Here is a 15,075-nt window from a genome sequence, read left to right as displayed (position 1 = left end):
CACCACTATAATACACACACACATACTACCCACAATCCTTTCCGACTCAAATAAATTGACAACAGAGGGAGAGAGACACCAAGAGCATCCACAGAATCAGAGCCACATAACACCATCACACCATCACCCATACACCATCCACGCACCTTACAGCACACACCCCAACACATCACCCCACACACCCTCACACACACCGCACACACTACACTCAAGGCACTACAAAGACACCCCAGGTACTCAGAGGAGGAGCTAAGAGTCATGGTGGAGGAAATCATCCGGGTAGAGGCACAGCTATTCAGATCACAGGTGCAACAGACATCCATTGCAAGGAAGATGGAGTTATAGTGGAGAATCTTGGACAGGGTCAACTCCATGGGACAGCACCCCAAAACAAGGGATGGCATCAGGAAGAGGTGGAACGACCTACGGGGGAAGGTGCATTCCGTGGTTGCAAGACACCAGATAGCTGTACAAAGGACTGGCAGTAGACCCCCACCTCCTCCCCCACAACTAACAACATGGGATGAGCAGGTCTTGGCAATACTGCATCCTGAGGGCCTTGCAGGAGTAGCAGGAGGACTGGACTCTGGTAAGTCAAATCTCTATTACTATCACCCCCCCTACCTGCGTGCCATCACATACCCCCACCCTTAGCCTCACCCCATCACCCCACCACCTCACATACACCCCACCATCACAATCCACCCACCCCAATACCAAGCCCTGCATGCACCACCAATGCATGGACATTACTCACAGCCCTGCATGGACACTCATCACTAAAGCATGCACATTAGAGAGAATCCCTTACCCCACAAAATCACTACTCACACAAGGCAAAGCTGACAGGGCAATAACAACCATACAGGGCAACACACCCATGCACAAGATGCCACATGCCGAAACAATAACACTGCATTTACATCCCCACAGGTCCCCCACACAACGTCACTGGAGAGTAGGTGCCAGCAACATCCAGTCCCCCCACAGAAGAGGCCCACAGTGATGACAGCAACTCTGGACGCCTGGATCTGGATGACCAATCTGGCCCATCAGGGATCTCCAGACAGTCGGTTACCCAGGCACAGTCCCATACCACCAGAGAGCCTTCCCCCTCAGGAAAACCCACCACAGCATCCACCCAGCGGGCCCACACCTCTGTCCCCGGGACACGTCAATCAGCAGTGTGTCCACCACTACAGGGACCCCAGTCAACCCCATAAACACAGGACGATCAGGGACCTGTGGTCAGTGTCAGTGGGCACACGGTTCAGGGGACAGAGGAACAGGACAACAAGGAAGCTGGGAGGGCTGCTGGACCGACTCTCCAGGAGGCACTCACCAACATCGTGGGAGCACACCACCATTCTCAGGAGATGATGGACCAGATACTGGACATGTTGCAGGAGACCCAGCAGCTGCAGGAGGGGATCAGGGAGGACCTGAAGGACATCCACACCACCCTGGTCACCATTGCAGGGGTGCTGGCAGACATGGCCAACACCATGAGGGAGGCAGTGGGGCCACTGACACTAGCCCCACCGATGAACAGCCCTCCACCTCCGCTGCCGCTAGTGGACAGGCGGTCCCGACACAGGAACAACAGGCCACCAGCACCCCTCCCCCTGCAGAAGGAGAACCACCACGCAAATGGTCCCTGCGATCCAGGCTGAAGCCAGAGAACATTGCCAAGACCCCCACCAGGAAATTGTGCTCTCCTGATTATCACCCTTGTGTCCCACTCTATCACCCTGTCCACCTTGAACTGCCATTGCTCAACTTCCTTTGCCCCCTTGGACAATGCACCTGTGATACAAAGAGACTGGACTCTATCCTGGACTTTCCTCCACCATCACCCCACCCCATTGCACACACCCCTCTACTTAACAGCACTTAAATAAACACCCTTTGAAAAAATACAAGTATGGAGTATGTCAAATGATTTAAGTATGTATACGTTTAACAAGGTTTAAACACAGCAATACAACTGTAAAGTAATGTATACATAGGAATGACCTGTAGTTGGCTGCAGTCAACACACCAGGTGCCAGAGTGGGGCAGAGATATCTGAAAATAGAAATGCCAAATAGTACAGTAAGTGGCCATAGAATTGGGAGAATCTGCCTGCCTTGTACAATGTCAAATACAAAACTGTCAATGCAAAGTGAAGTTACAGTGTCTTACCTGTGGGTCGCTGGAAGTACTGTTGTATAATAGCTTTTCTGTTGTCCTCATCCTCATCCTCTGCCACCTCATCTTCACTGTCCACAGGGTCCACTACTGCCACATGCTCATCTCCAACCTCATCCTCCTGCAGAAAAGGCACCTGGGGTCTCAAGGCAAGGTTATGCAACATGCAGCATGCCATGATGGTCTGGCACACCTTCTTGAGTGAGTAGTACAGGGATCCACCTGTTACATGGAGGCAATGAAACCTGGCCTTCAGGAGGCCGAATGTCCTCTCTATTAATATTCTTGTTCGCCCATGTGCCTCATTGTAACATTCCTCTGCCCTTGTCCTGGGATTCCTCACAGGGGTCAGTAGCCATGAGAGGTTGGGGTGACCAGAGTCACCTGCAAATATCAAGGGATACCTGTTAGCCAAACACTAACCCTTATGGCCAACACCATACCCATACACCAACATATACTGGGTGGGAACCATGGGCTATTAGCCACACCCGGTGCCTCTAGAGTTGAGCCATCACATATGGGATGCTGCTATTCCTCAGGTTATAGGCATCATGCACAGACCCAGGATACTTTGCATTGACATGGGAGATGTACTGGTCCGCCAGGCACACTATCTGCACATTCATCGAGTGAAAGCTCTTTCGATTTCTGAAGACCTGTTCATTTCTCCAGGGGGGGGATAAATGCAATATGTGTGCCATCAATAGCCCAAACAGTGTTGGGGATATGTCCCATTGCATACAAATTAGCTTTCACTGTGGCCAAATCCTCCACCTGGGGGAAAACAATGTAGCTGCACATGTGTTTAATCAGGGCAGCCAAAACTCTGGTCAGCACTATTGAGAACATTGGATGAGATATTCCTGCTGCCAAGCTTACTGTCACTTGGAAGTAGCCAGTTACCAAGAAATGGAGCACAGATAGGACTTGCACAAGAGGGGGGATCCCAGTGGGCTGACGGATAGCAGATATCAGGTCTGGCTCCAATTGAGTACACAGCTCTGTGATTGTGGCCCTGTCCAGTCTACAGGTGATGATAATGTGCCTGTCCTCCATTGTTGCCAAGTCCACCAGAGGTCTGTACAAAGGGGGATGTCTCCATCTCCTATTCATCCACATCGGTTGTAATCTAGGAGGCAAAACGGTGAACAGCTGGTCAGTATTCCACATTTCCAGACACTACACTGCATTGCATGTTGTGACTGTAACAGTATGTTGTTGGATATGCCTAAATGGTGCCTATGTGTACTGTGATGCAGTTAGGTGCCATGGCCTGCTTCCCTCCGAAATGGTGTCCGCCTATCCTGTGTGGATGGACATGTGGAAATGAGGTAATGCCGCTGACTTTGTGCGCCGCTGTAGGAGGCGGTCCTCATTGGTTGTCATTGGGCCCCATGGGTTACAGTGGCCAATGGTGATGTACGCTGGTGGTGAAGGTATGCACTGCCACGGACGTGACTGCCATTTTCTATCTGTTCACTCACTTTCTACCTGACCTTCAACAGGAGAGGACCTACACTGCAAGTGCTGCTGTGACCTGTGTCTGGAATCTACCATGGCTCGTGTCACTGGGGAAAGGGCCCCTGCAGAGTTGGAGAGACTGGTGGATGGGGTCCTACCGTAGTACCGAATGCTGTATGGGCCTCCAGACCAACAGGTGAGTACACTGTGAGCACGATGCAAGGGGCATGGATGCATGGAGTGCTGTGTATGAGGGCCTTGTGTGGAGGGGTTGGTGGAAGGGTTTTAGGCAGCGTGCTGTGTGTATGGTGGGCAATGTCAGTGCGTGAGGGGATGAGAGGGCTATGGTTGGCCATGAGTGTAACAGGCCAGACGGTTTCCTTTTTTCTATGTTTATTTTTCTGTAGGTCAGTGCCCATCAGAAAGAGGTTACATGGCGTGCCATTGCCTAGGATGTGTGGACCCTGGGGGTCTATGGCAGGCGGAGCACCCACTGTCACAAACGGTGGGAGGACCCGAGACGCTGTGCAAGGAAGACGGTGGAGGCCCAGCTGGGGATGGCCTCCCAACGAGGAATGGGTGCCCATCAAACCTGGACCCCCCTGATGGCCCGCATACTAGTGGTGGCCTATCTGGAGCTAGATGGGAGCTTGAGGGCATAACAGCAGCCTCACGGCGGTGAGTACAGTTTCCCAATATACTACTTGCGTGTGGTTGGGTGGTCTCCGGGTGGGGGATGTGGGCCTGTGGGTGACCCTAGGCCAGGCCGGACATTGCAGGGTAGGTCCCAAGATGGGCAGGGGCTGATGAACACAATCTCCTACCAAGCTAGTAGGCATACACTACTGGGCAGGGGTCTGTGGGTGTCAGGTATGCTGCTATTGGCGTTAAGTATTCCTGTCCATGGCCTGGTGACTAGCATTGTGACTGGTAGTGCTTTGCCTAGTGCGTACGGCTTTTCCCTGTGTTTTTGTGTGTGTGTGGTGTGCGCCAACAGTGGTATTGTTGCTGCCATTGGCCAAGTGTATCCTTTGTCTCTTTCCCCCCTTTATGTTTTGTCACCTTGTCCTTATGTGCATTAGCTTCATCTGGCGGGGGAGCGGAGGCACCGGCGACAGAGGGAGCTGCATTCCACAGAGCCCAGGAGGCCGAATCCACCGACGGTGAGGGCACCAGTGGGACAAAGGGCAAGGGTAGCACCACGGCAGAGACAGGAGGGGAGAGTTCGGACAGTGATACCTCCACCGATTGAAGCTCCCTGCTGGTGGCAGACACCTCTGTGCCCACCCCAACTACAGGTACAGCTGCCACTCCCGTACCAGCACCTCCCTCCCAGTAGCCCTTCAGTGTGTTTCCTGTGCCCACTCTCCCAGGAGGGTAGGCATCTCCTTTGCCCCAGGCACCTCAGGCCCTGCCACAGTTAGCCCTGCTGCCCTGAGTGAGGAGGCTATTGACCTCCTGTGATCCATCTCTGTTGGGCAGTCAACCATAGTGAATGCCATCCAGAGGCTGGCAGCCCGTTTGCAAGAAACAAATGCATTCCTGCAGGGCATTCACTCTGGCATGGCGTCCCAAACAGAGATCAATCCAGGCTCTGGCCTCCTCCTTGATGTCAGCCATTGTCCCTATCTCTAGCCTCCCCCCTGCAACTGCCTCTACCCAGTCCCATTCCCCTCAAACCCAACCTATCCCAAGCACACATTCAGACCAGCACACACCCAAGACATCACACAGGAGTGGTTCAGGCAAACACAAGCCTCACACATCATCCCACAGGCACTCACACAAATACCCTCCAGATGCAGACATACCAACACCCACTGCCTCCACTGTGTCCCCCTCCTCCTTGCCGTCCACCACCCTCCCAGTAGCATCTCCACTCACACCTGCATGCACTACATTCTCATCCACTACCACCATCACCATCACACCTATTACTACACGCCCCTCACTGGCAGTCACCACCCCCACATCCATACACATGTCCCCTGTGTCCTCTCCCACTGTGTGTGTGCCCCCTCCTCCCAAAGTACACAAACACAAGCACTCAGACACCCAACAGCCATCCACCTCACAACAGCATCCAGCCCATGCACCAGTACCCAAACACAGCAGACACTTCCTACAACCACTCCCTCTTCCCCTACTCCCAAACCTTCACCCTCTTCCTGCCCCAGTGTCCCTAAGAAGCTTTTCCTCTCCGCCGTTGACCTCTTCCCTACCTCTCCCCCCCCATCCTTCATGTTGGGCCAGGGTGGTCAGAACCGAGGCGAGCACCTCAGCCACCCAGTCCACGGCCACAGTAGTGTCGACAGCTACTGCAGGTGGGACAGGCTCCAGGGAACCAGTTACCAGCACTGACAGTGTGCCTGCACCAGCTGCCAAAGGGAAGGGCACGGAGGCACCACCAGCTGCCAAGGGGAAAGGCAAGGATGCACCAACAGCTACCAAAGGGAAGGGCAAGGAGGCACCATCAGCTGCCAACGGGAAGGGCAAGGAGGCACCATCAGCTGCCAAGCGGAAGGGCAAGGAGGCACCACCAGCTGCGAAAGGGAAGGGCAAGGGGCCTGCACCTGCAGGCAGGAAGGACAAGAGGCCTGGTGCTGGGACTGATTCTGAGCCCCCACCACCAGCACCACCACCAGCACCAGCACCCCCACCAGCAGCAGAAGTCCCAGTATACAGCCGTCCGAGGCTGCAGGGGAAGGGCTGGAGCCTCCCCCCACCACTGCCTGCACTGCCACCAGCACCACTGCCAGCTGCAGCAGACCCAGTGGGCAGGCATCCAAGGCTGCAGGGGAAGGACTGGAGCCTCCTCCCACCACTGGCATCCCTGAAACTAGCCCCGCCACTGCCACCACTGAGCAGCCATCACCGCAGGCGGGCAGTTTGTAGTCCTGCCTCCATGGGCTATGGTGCGTCCTGGACCCTGCAAATCCTGTAGGTGTGACACCCAAGTGAGAGACTGTGACCTTGCACACCCCAAGTGCTGCATTACAGGGCACAAGGCCCCCTCCAGAACCAGTGGAAGAAGCCATCCACTCACCCCCTCCTTGCCAGGATGAAGCACACTTGGCACAAGGCCTCCTCCAGAACCAGTGGAAGAAGCCATCCACTCATCCCACCCTTGTCAGGATGAAGCACAATGGGCACAAGGCCCCCTCCAGAACCAGTGGAAGAAGCCATCTACTCACCCCATCCTTGCCAGGATGAAGCACACTGGGCACAAGGTCCCCTCCAGAACCAGTGGAAAAAGCTATCCACTCACCCCATCCTTGCCAGGATGAAGTACACTGGGCACAAGGCCCCCTCCAGAACCAGTGGGCAAACCACCCACTTGAGAGACTGTGGCTTTGCACTTCCCAGGACCAAGCAGTGGGTAAACCATCCACTTGAGAGACTGTGCCCTTGCACTCTCCAGGACCAAGCACTAGGCAAACCACCCACTTGAGAGACTGTGGCTTTGCACTCCCCAGGACAGAGTGATGGGCATATTGCCCCCTCCACGACCAGTGGTGTTGTACCATCTTATGGCTGAGGTGCCCCCCCCCTCGTTTCCCATCCCCCTGAGGTGCCTGTGTATTTTCGACCTGATGCCCCTGTAGTGTTCTCTCCATGTTGTTGCAGGAGTCAAGTGGAGCTTTGGCCTATGTGATGTGGCTCTGTGGCCTACGGACATTGAGGACTGGGCAGTGTCCCTCCATTTACTTATATGTATATACTGTTTTGATTTTGAATTTGAAGCACACATTTCTACTATTTGATCTTATTTTACTCTCTGTAATCAATTCCTTTTTTCCTTGCATTATTCCTGAGGGGTACGGGTGAATATGTAATGTTACTGCATCTGTTTGTGTGTCTGGTGTTGGGTGTGGGGGTGTTGCATGTTGCGTGTGTGTGTCACTCTCTGTTTCCTCCCCCCTCCCTTGTGTGCTAGTCGGCAGTACTCACCGTGGTTCTCTTCGCCGGCGTTGCTGTTTGTAATGCATGAAGAGGTCTAGCAGCATGGGGAAGATGTGCTCCATGGCATTGTGGTCCTACCTGAGTCTCCAGAGGTGTGCCTTCTGGGTACTGTTTCCGCTGTCCTTTTGATGTCATGGGTACCGCCCCGAAAAAGGTGGCAGACAAGCCTGTTGTAATACTGTGGGCGGTACATTGTCTTCCGCCTGGCTGTTGCCGGTTACCACCGCCGTGCTTGTTGCTACCGCTGTGGTGGTCGGTGTGTTAAATTGGTTGTCTGTGTGGGCGGTTTTCACCGTGGTCATAATTCCATTTTTTTTACTGCCCGCCTGTTGGCGGTATTACCGCCGCTTTATCACCAACCGCCAGGGTTGTAATGAGGTCCATTGTTGCAAAAAGAATAAATGATGGACAGAATGCTGAACAATGTCAAACATTCACCTCCAGTACAGAGATTGGGGCCTACACTCAGTTTCTTTGCTACCCATGCCATTCCAGTTTGGACCCAGGCATATGTAAATCATTCTCAACCCTGTTCCCCATGGGAACAGTCCAACTCGAACTGCCAGACTAGGTTTTCCCTGGACTGGAAGCAAGCATCCTGCGGTGGCATGGTGAGCAAAAAAAACGATGGATTAAACCCAGATCTTTGTGAATGGAGGTGAATGTTTGCATTGTTGATAAAGGGTGATACCCTGAAACTGGTCCTAGGATACTTGTTTCCAGTCCTGGGAGGACCTGGCTTGGCAGTTCAGGCTGGACTGTTCCCATGGGGAACAGGGTCAAAATTGATTTGCATATGGCTGGGTCCAATCTGTGTTGGCGTGGTGACCAAAAAAATGATGGATTAAACCCAGATCTTTGTGACTGGGTGTGAATGTTTCTATTGTTCAGCATTCCGTCCATCATCTGTTCTTTTTGCAATTGTCACCCTTAGTGGGAAGGGCATGCCCACATGTTGGTACCGTGCTCACTGTGCCTCAGGATTCAAGCTAGCCTGGCTGATGAAGGGTGATACCCTGAAACCGGTCCTAGGATACTTGTTTCTGATCCAGGTAGGGCCTGGATTAGCAGTTTGGGCAGGACTGTTACCATGGGGAACAGGGTCAAGACTGATTTGCATATGGCTGGGTCCAAACGGGTAGCGTGATGAGCGAAAAAACAATAGATTAAACCCAGATCTTTGTGGCTGGAGGGGAATGTTTCCATTGTTCAACATTCAATCCATCATCTGTTCTTTTTTAAAACATAGTTGGCAAAAAGTAACAAGACGCACATTACATCTTCTCCTCTTGTTAATATTACTGTAGATTTATTTGTCTACCAATAATATTCCTCCTGGTATGGAGGTCTTTTGAGGATACAGGGACTCAAGTTGGGGGAGGGAAGTAGTTACCCATTTAAGGTGGTCCTCTCAAATTAGCGCACTGTATCTTCACATCAATATCTCACAGACAGCGGATATTACAGTTGGATACTACTCCATGGGATATTATCATTTAGCCCAGTTTTTTGTGTCGACACCCATTATATCCAATGTTGTTTGTTCTCAAACAACAGTCTTTCTGTATTTTTGTCATTGCTTTCTAATTGTTCAATTACTGCCCACTTTATGTCATTAGTAGTATAACTTTCTCTCAGAAAGTTTTCGGTCATTTTCGTTGTGTTTCGTTTGCACCTGATGTTACTCTGGTGTTCGCAGATGCGTGACTTAATCTTCCTTGTTGTCATGCCCACATAGCGAAGGATGCAGGGACAGGTGATTTGATATGCCTCATCTGTTGAGTTGCAGTTGGTGTGTCTTCTGATGGTCCATATTCTTCCTGGTTCCAGGTTAAGCATCTTAGCTGTTTCTGTCAGATGGCAAACAATGCAGTTCCCCCATGGATAGGGTCCTGTGACATTGGGAAGCCCCCCACTTGTCCCTCACTGCTATTCTAGTTTCTTGACTTCTCCCAGGGAAAGTAAGAACCAAATTGTCCTAAAGAACCAAAGCTCTTTTGAAGAAAAATAACGGTATTTTTTATATTTCAGTTTTCCTGTATCAGGAATTCTCTAGTGCTTGTTTATGAATTAAATTTTTTCATGTTGTTTGAGATGGTGTTGTAGGTAGTAACATGTCAAAGAAACACCAGTGTCGTCCCGGGTTTTTCTTTCCACAAGAGCATCTCTATTTTGGATTTTTGGCACGTTTCTTTAAAGTTTTTATGATCTGTTCTGCATAACTGCGATCTGCAATTTCTTGGTCCATTCTTTGGGTTGGTGGTTAAAATCAGATAGCTTTTTACAAGACCACTATACTGCACCCCTTGTGGTATTTTAGGAAGTGCTATTGTGGTGTGGATAATCTCTGGCACTGCCTCGTAGCTTGCATATACATAAGAGGAAATTGTCATTTTGTATTCGCTTGGGTGTGGACAATTTACTGCACAAAGGTTATTCTATAGATTTGTGTTGCATATTTTATGGTGACTTCTTAATCACATTTATATATGTAATTGAGAACATACTGCAGGCACCTTGATCTGGATGAATGTCATTTTTTATTACAGTCTTTTTATGATGTCAGTCTCGCTTTTATCTCTACACTCCATGCAGAGACCCAACTGGAATAAGACACCGATTTATCAAATCTCAAATGGAGAACAGATCGCAAGTTTAGACACTGTGTAAAGTCACTGTGTGGTTATTGCATGCCATAGCATGCATGCAAATATAAGGTCCTGACGAAAGCCGTACTAACCATTAGCAGCAGATATAACATGGTTGAAACATGTCAACCCAAAGTTAGGAGGTAGGAGGTCATAGTTTCCTCTATAAACATCCAGCACTGTTTTTAACCCTTGTCAAAGGGCACCATAATTAAATTATACCATTTGGTGGGTACCCTCAAAGACAATTTTATTCTCACTTGTTCTCTCTGTGGAAAATTGCTCCACTGTAATCAAGCATTGAAACATACCACTGACATACTAGGTGTCTAGGGGTGGGACCCCTATGATGAAGCATGCCACCAACAAGGTTGTTGGATGAGGGGTCTTTTTTTAGAAAAAACTGAAGGTATTTTCCCATTACCTTAAAGTGTCTAGAGACAGAGATTATAGAGCTTTTATGTAAAAGATTGGTAATTAGCATGTTTCCAGAATTTATGTTTTGACATGCCCTTACAGTGAAATATCCACAAAAACCTGTTTTCACTGTAGCAAGTTGGCTGCTGCCATAGGGAATCATTGGAGAACATTGTTACATTTATTAAATGCTAAATTCAGATTGTTGCAGCTAAAGAATTACTTCTTCCACTCATTTCACTTATAATTTAAAATCCTCTTTATTAGCAAAGTTGGATTTTAAAATATTATTTTGGAAATGCCTACCTAACATATTTGGGACCTTTCTGTGAGTGGCCATCTGACTGTGCTGGTGGTGACTCTCCCACTGGGCTATGTATATTGGGCTCAGGCAGGAGAGAAAGTGGCCTTGGTATAGAGGGGAGTGGGTCTTCATGACAGGACGGCTGGAGAGGAGCTGTGCCCAGCCCTGATAACACTTCAAAGGAATCTACCTCCAACACACACAAATAAACCTGGCACTTGGCCTACCCCTGCTTCTATTTCAGTAGTCAGGCTGGAGCCACGCCCAGAGGAAAGAGAGGAAATGACCAGAGCCAGCTTTAGAGTTCGAAAGAGGGATGTCCCTCACGCCCAGGCTGGTACTGGGCATGAAAGTGGCCCTCCAAGAACCTGAAAGAAGAGCAAAACATTGAACCTGGATGGCAACAGCAGCAGCACCATGGACTGATGGAAGGACAAGCCACCTGATGCCCTTATGGACTAAGAACACTGTCTGAAGCTGATCCCCAGGGCTACATGGGTCTTTCCAGGGACAGTGGCATTACCCTCCTGGGACCCTCTGCGGACCTGGATGTCTGTGCCCCATCAGTTTTAAGTAACACTTCTGTGAGACACAAAATACAAGCCCTGACAGAATTGTTCATCATGTTCAGGATATTGCTGTCTTCACTGCCCCACCCCCTCAGGGAAGAATAGCAGGCAGGCCAGAGTTGAACTATAACGGTACATTTCTATGGGCAATTCTGTCTCCATCCTACCACACCATGTCTAGTGTTTCCTAAAAGCTTCAATAATAACAGCATTACACTTTGCTCATCTGGGAGGGTGTTACTCAACCTCCATCTTGTGACATGTTTAATAAGGGCCATCGAAAAATTATTCCACTGTTCTCATAACCACACTCTTGAACTAAACAGATTCATCATACCAGTCACCTGATACATGCCATACAATCAGGTTGTCAACATAGAGCCGCGTCAAGGTACTTTATCAGAACTTTAGGGACCAAGCACTGTAAGCTCCATGATTGCTACCAGAGAGAGGAAAAAGGTTTGTCTGATACAAGGGATTCAGAAACAGTGTTCTGCTTCCACCAATAAGGTCCTGATTATGAGTGGGGTTCAGAATCTATCAGGTGTGATAAACTGCAACTCTTCAGAGTTTTGGGATAAGCTTACTGCACCAAATTCAACATCTCCCAGTAAATACTACAAATGCCATCCTCTTGTCTCATTTAAAAGTCTGTCATTTTTGACCCAGTGAAATTGAATGAGCAGTGAGGACTTTGTTGCCTGCGATAATTAGCAAGTGTAGCAAATTCCTTACAACTTGGATTCCCAGCCCTACACAAAAGTTATTTGCACAGGGGTTGGAAAACTCCAAACAACTTTCAGAGCCTAAGCGTCTATGAACCTACTACCGACTGTGAGGAATTGAGTTGTTGGTTGAGGGGTGTGAACCCTTCTCAAGAAACAGCCACAATCCTTGCCAGGGTGAACCACCAAAGTCAGTGACCTAACTTGTTCTTAACTATCTAGTAGCTCAGCACAAAAGCAGCCAGGCATCCTTAGAGGCTATCTGTAAAGTACTTATACAGCACTTAAACAGTGATAAAGTGAATACACAACACAAGGAAAATCTCACCCCAATTTAGAAAATTGATAAAAATTTTATAAATTGTTTGAGAAAAAAAATGACAACAATTAAATCAGTAGAACTAGAGATGTATAATTTTAAAAACTTTAAATCAAAGTAGCTCCAAAAGGCACAAAGCATCAACTGAGGGTGCCTAGTCACACTGGAAAAGGACAAAGTCACAAGTTCAGGTCAACCACAGTGGAGCACAGGCCCAGGACAGGATTACGTTTGGACAAAGTTTGGCTTGCTGAGGATTGCACCTTATATTATTGGTGTGCAGTGCAGCTTTGCAAAGCTTTGAGTCATCTGGTGTGAGTTCCATTGAAGTTATGGGGCAAGGCTTTGTGGGGCTATTTGTTACTCTGAGTCAGTTTTGATGGGCCGTGTGATGAAGCTTTGTGTCAATTGGTGTCATATTAGTTGGAACCTTCATTTAGGCCAGGGGGATATCTCTCTGATACTAGCCCAGGGCCCAGGACCTTGTGAAGCACCACTTGGGGATCAGGAACACACTCCAGAAGAGGCCAGTAGGGTTCAGGCAGGTCCAATTTCAGGTCCAGTGCATCAGGTCAGCTGGGCAGTTTCAGGGAGGCCTCTGGAGCATATTGCGTCCCTTTAGCTGCGACAGGAGGTCAGTCAACTGACCCTTAGATTCACTTCAGGTTGGGATAAAGGGTGGAGGTTCAGTCTTCTTTTTCAGCAAGCAGGACAGGCCTCAAAAAAGCAGGGAAACACAGTGTCCTTCTTCTGTTGTATTCACAGGTCCAGGAAAGTACCAAAGAGTGGGTTTGAGAGTCCTCCTTTTCTGCTTGGTGCCCACTCTGAAGTGGGAGAAGCTTATGAAGTTTCCCTCTAAAACGGTGTCTGGAATTTCCTATCTCCCAGCCCTGGTGCTAGTCTGTCTGGGGACACAATAGGCTAGTCTGAAGTCCTTTGTGTGTAAGCTGTGTCAGGGCCTTTGAAGTACAAGTGTGGTAGGTGACAGCTCCTCTGCCCCATCCTTTCAGAGATGGCCCATCCCGCCAAACCCAGACACCCTATTGTGAGGCTGTTTGGGAGGAATACATAAAGGCCAACTACACTTAGCCATGTGACCCAGGACCAAGTTATTACCTATTAAATGTAACAAGGTAACCAATGTTATCCTACGGCACAGGTAGACATTGCAGTAATGAAAAATGAATTTAGGAGTCTTTTACTACCAGGACATGTAATAAACTCAAAAGTAGATGTCCAACTTTTTAAATACAATGCACCTTGCACTACGGGCTTTTTAGGGCCTGTAGTAAGTTCTACATAAATACAGATGGCATAGGGATGACTTATATGTATTAAAAAGGAAGGTTTAGGCCTGGCAAAAGGTTTATTTTGCCAGATCCCATTGACATTTTAAAACTGCACATACACAGACTCCAATGGCAGGCCTGAGATATGTTTAAAAAGGCTACTTAAGTGAGTGACACCAAAAGTGCCGCAGGCCCACTAGTAGCACATAATTTACAGGACCTGGGTAGCCGTAGTACCACTTTACTAGTGACTGATGAATGAACTAAATGTGCCAATTGAGTGTATGTCAATTTCACTGTGTGTAAAGGAGAGAATACAAGCACTAGTTGGCAGTGGTAGTGTACGCAGAGTCCTAAGACCAAGAAAAACAAACTCAGCAAAAATAGGAGGAGTAAGGCAAAACGTTTGGGGTTGGACTACCCTATTGACAGGTCTAACACTTACCATTTCATCTTTTAGCTTAGTAACTTCAGTTACGCAATAGGTTCATTGCTAGAATGGAATGCAGTGATGTGGGAAGGTAGTGATATCAACACAGGACATTGTTCTGCCTGAAATATAACTTTGAATCTTCAACAACTATGAATGAGTGGAGACCGAAGAAAGACACTAACTACTATTATCAGTTTTGCTGATAGCTGTAAAGAGAGACCAAGTTAAATGAGCCCCTTATCCAAGCTTTGATGCATATTGTGTACAGCCAGATCTTGAACCAGACTAATAATTGACAAAGGGTTTTTCATTGTTAAGGGGATGATAAGTTGTTTGAACACACAACTCTCAATGGCTTTTCCAAGCTGAGGTAGGCTGTAAACAGGTACATCATTGAGGATATTTGGATTGAGATTGAATGCTCAGGGACTGCATTTTGAATCATAAGAAGGTCTGACAATTCTACTTTTTTTTTGATTGAACACACGGACCTGGTTATACCACTAAATCTGGAGCAAAGACTCTCCAGGTCATGTTTAAGCCTCTTCTGATTTCACCCTGTGCTTGCTTAATGATTATTTTATTTCCTTTTAGAATGTGTGAAGTTTTTAGACATGCACAGAAATCTTTACATCATGTCTCCTTATTGTGTACGCCACGATCATCGTGGACCCCAAGCTTTAGCAGCTACACTGGGGGTGGATTTCCCAAAGGGCCTCAACAGTTCGCATCTGGGCAGATAAAAGCTCATATT

Source organism: Pleurodeles waltl, chromosome 8, assembly GCF_031143425.1.
Source record: "Pleurodeles waltl isolate 20211129_DDA chromosome 8, aPleWal1.hap1.20221129, whole genome shotgun sequence".
Classification (NCBI taxonomy): domain Eukaryota; kingdom Metazoa; phylum Chordata; class Amphibia; order Caudata; family Salamandridae; genus Pleurodeles; species Pleurodeles waltl.
The sequence above is the reverse complement of the archived record's forward strand: the minus strand, read 5'-3'. Positions refer to the sequence as shown.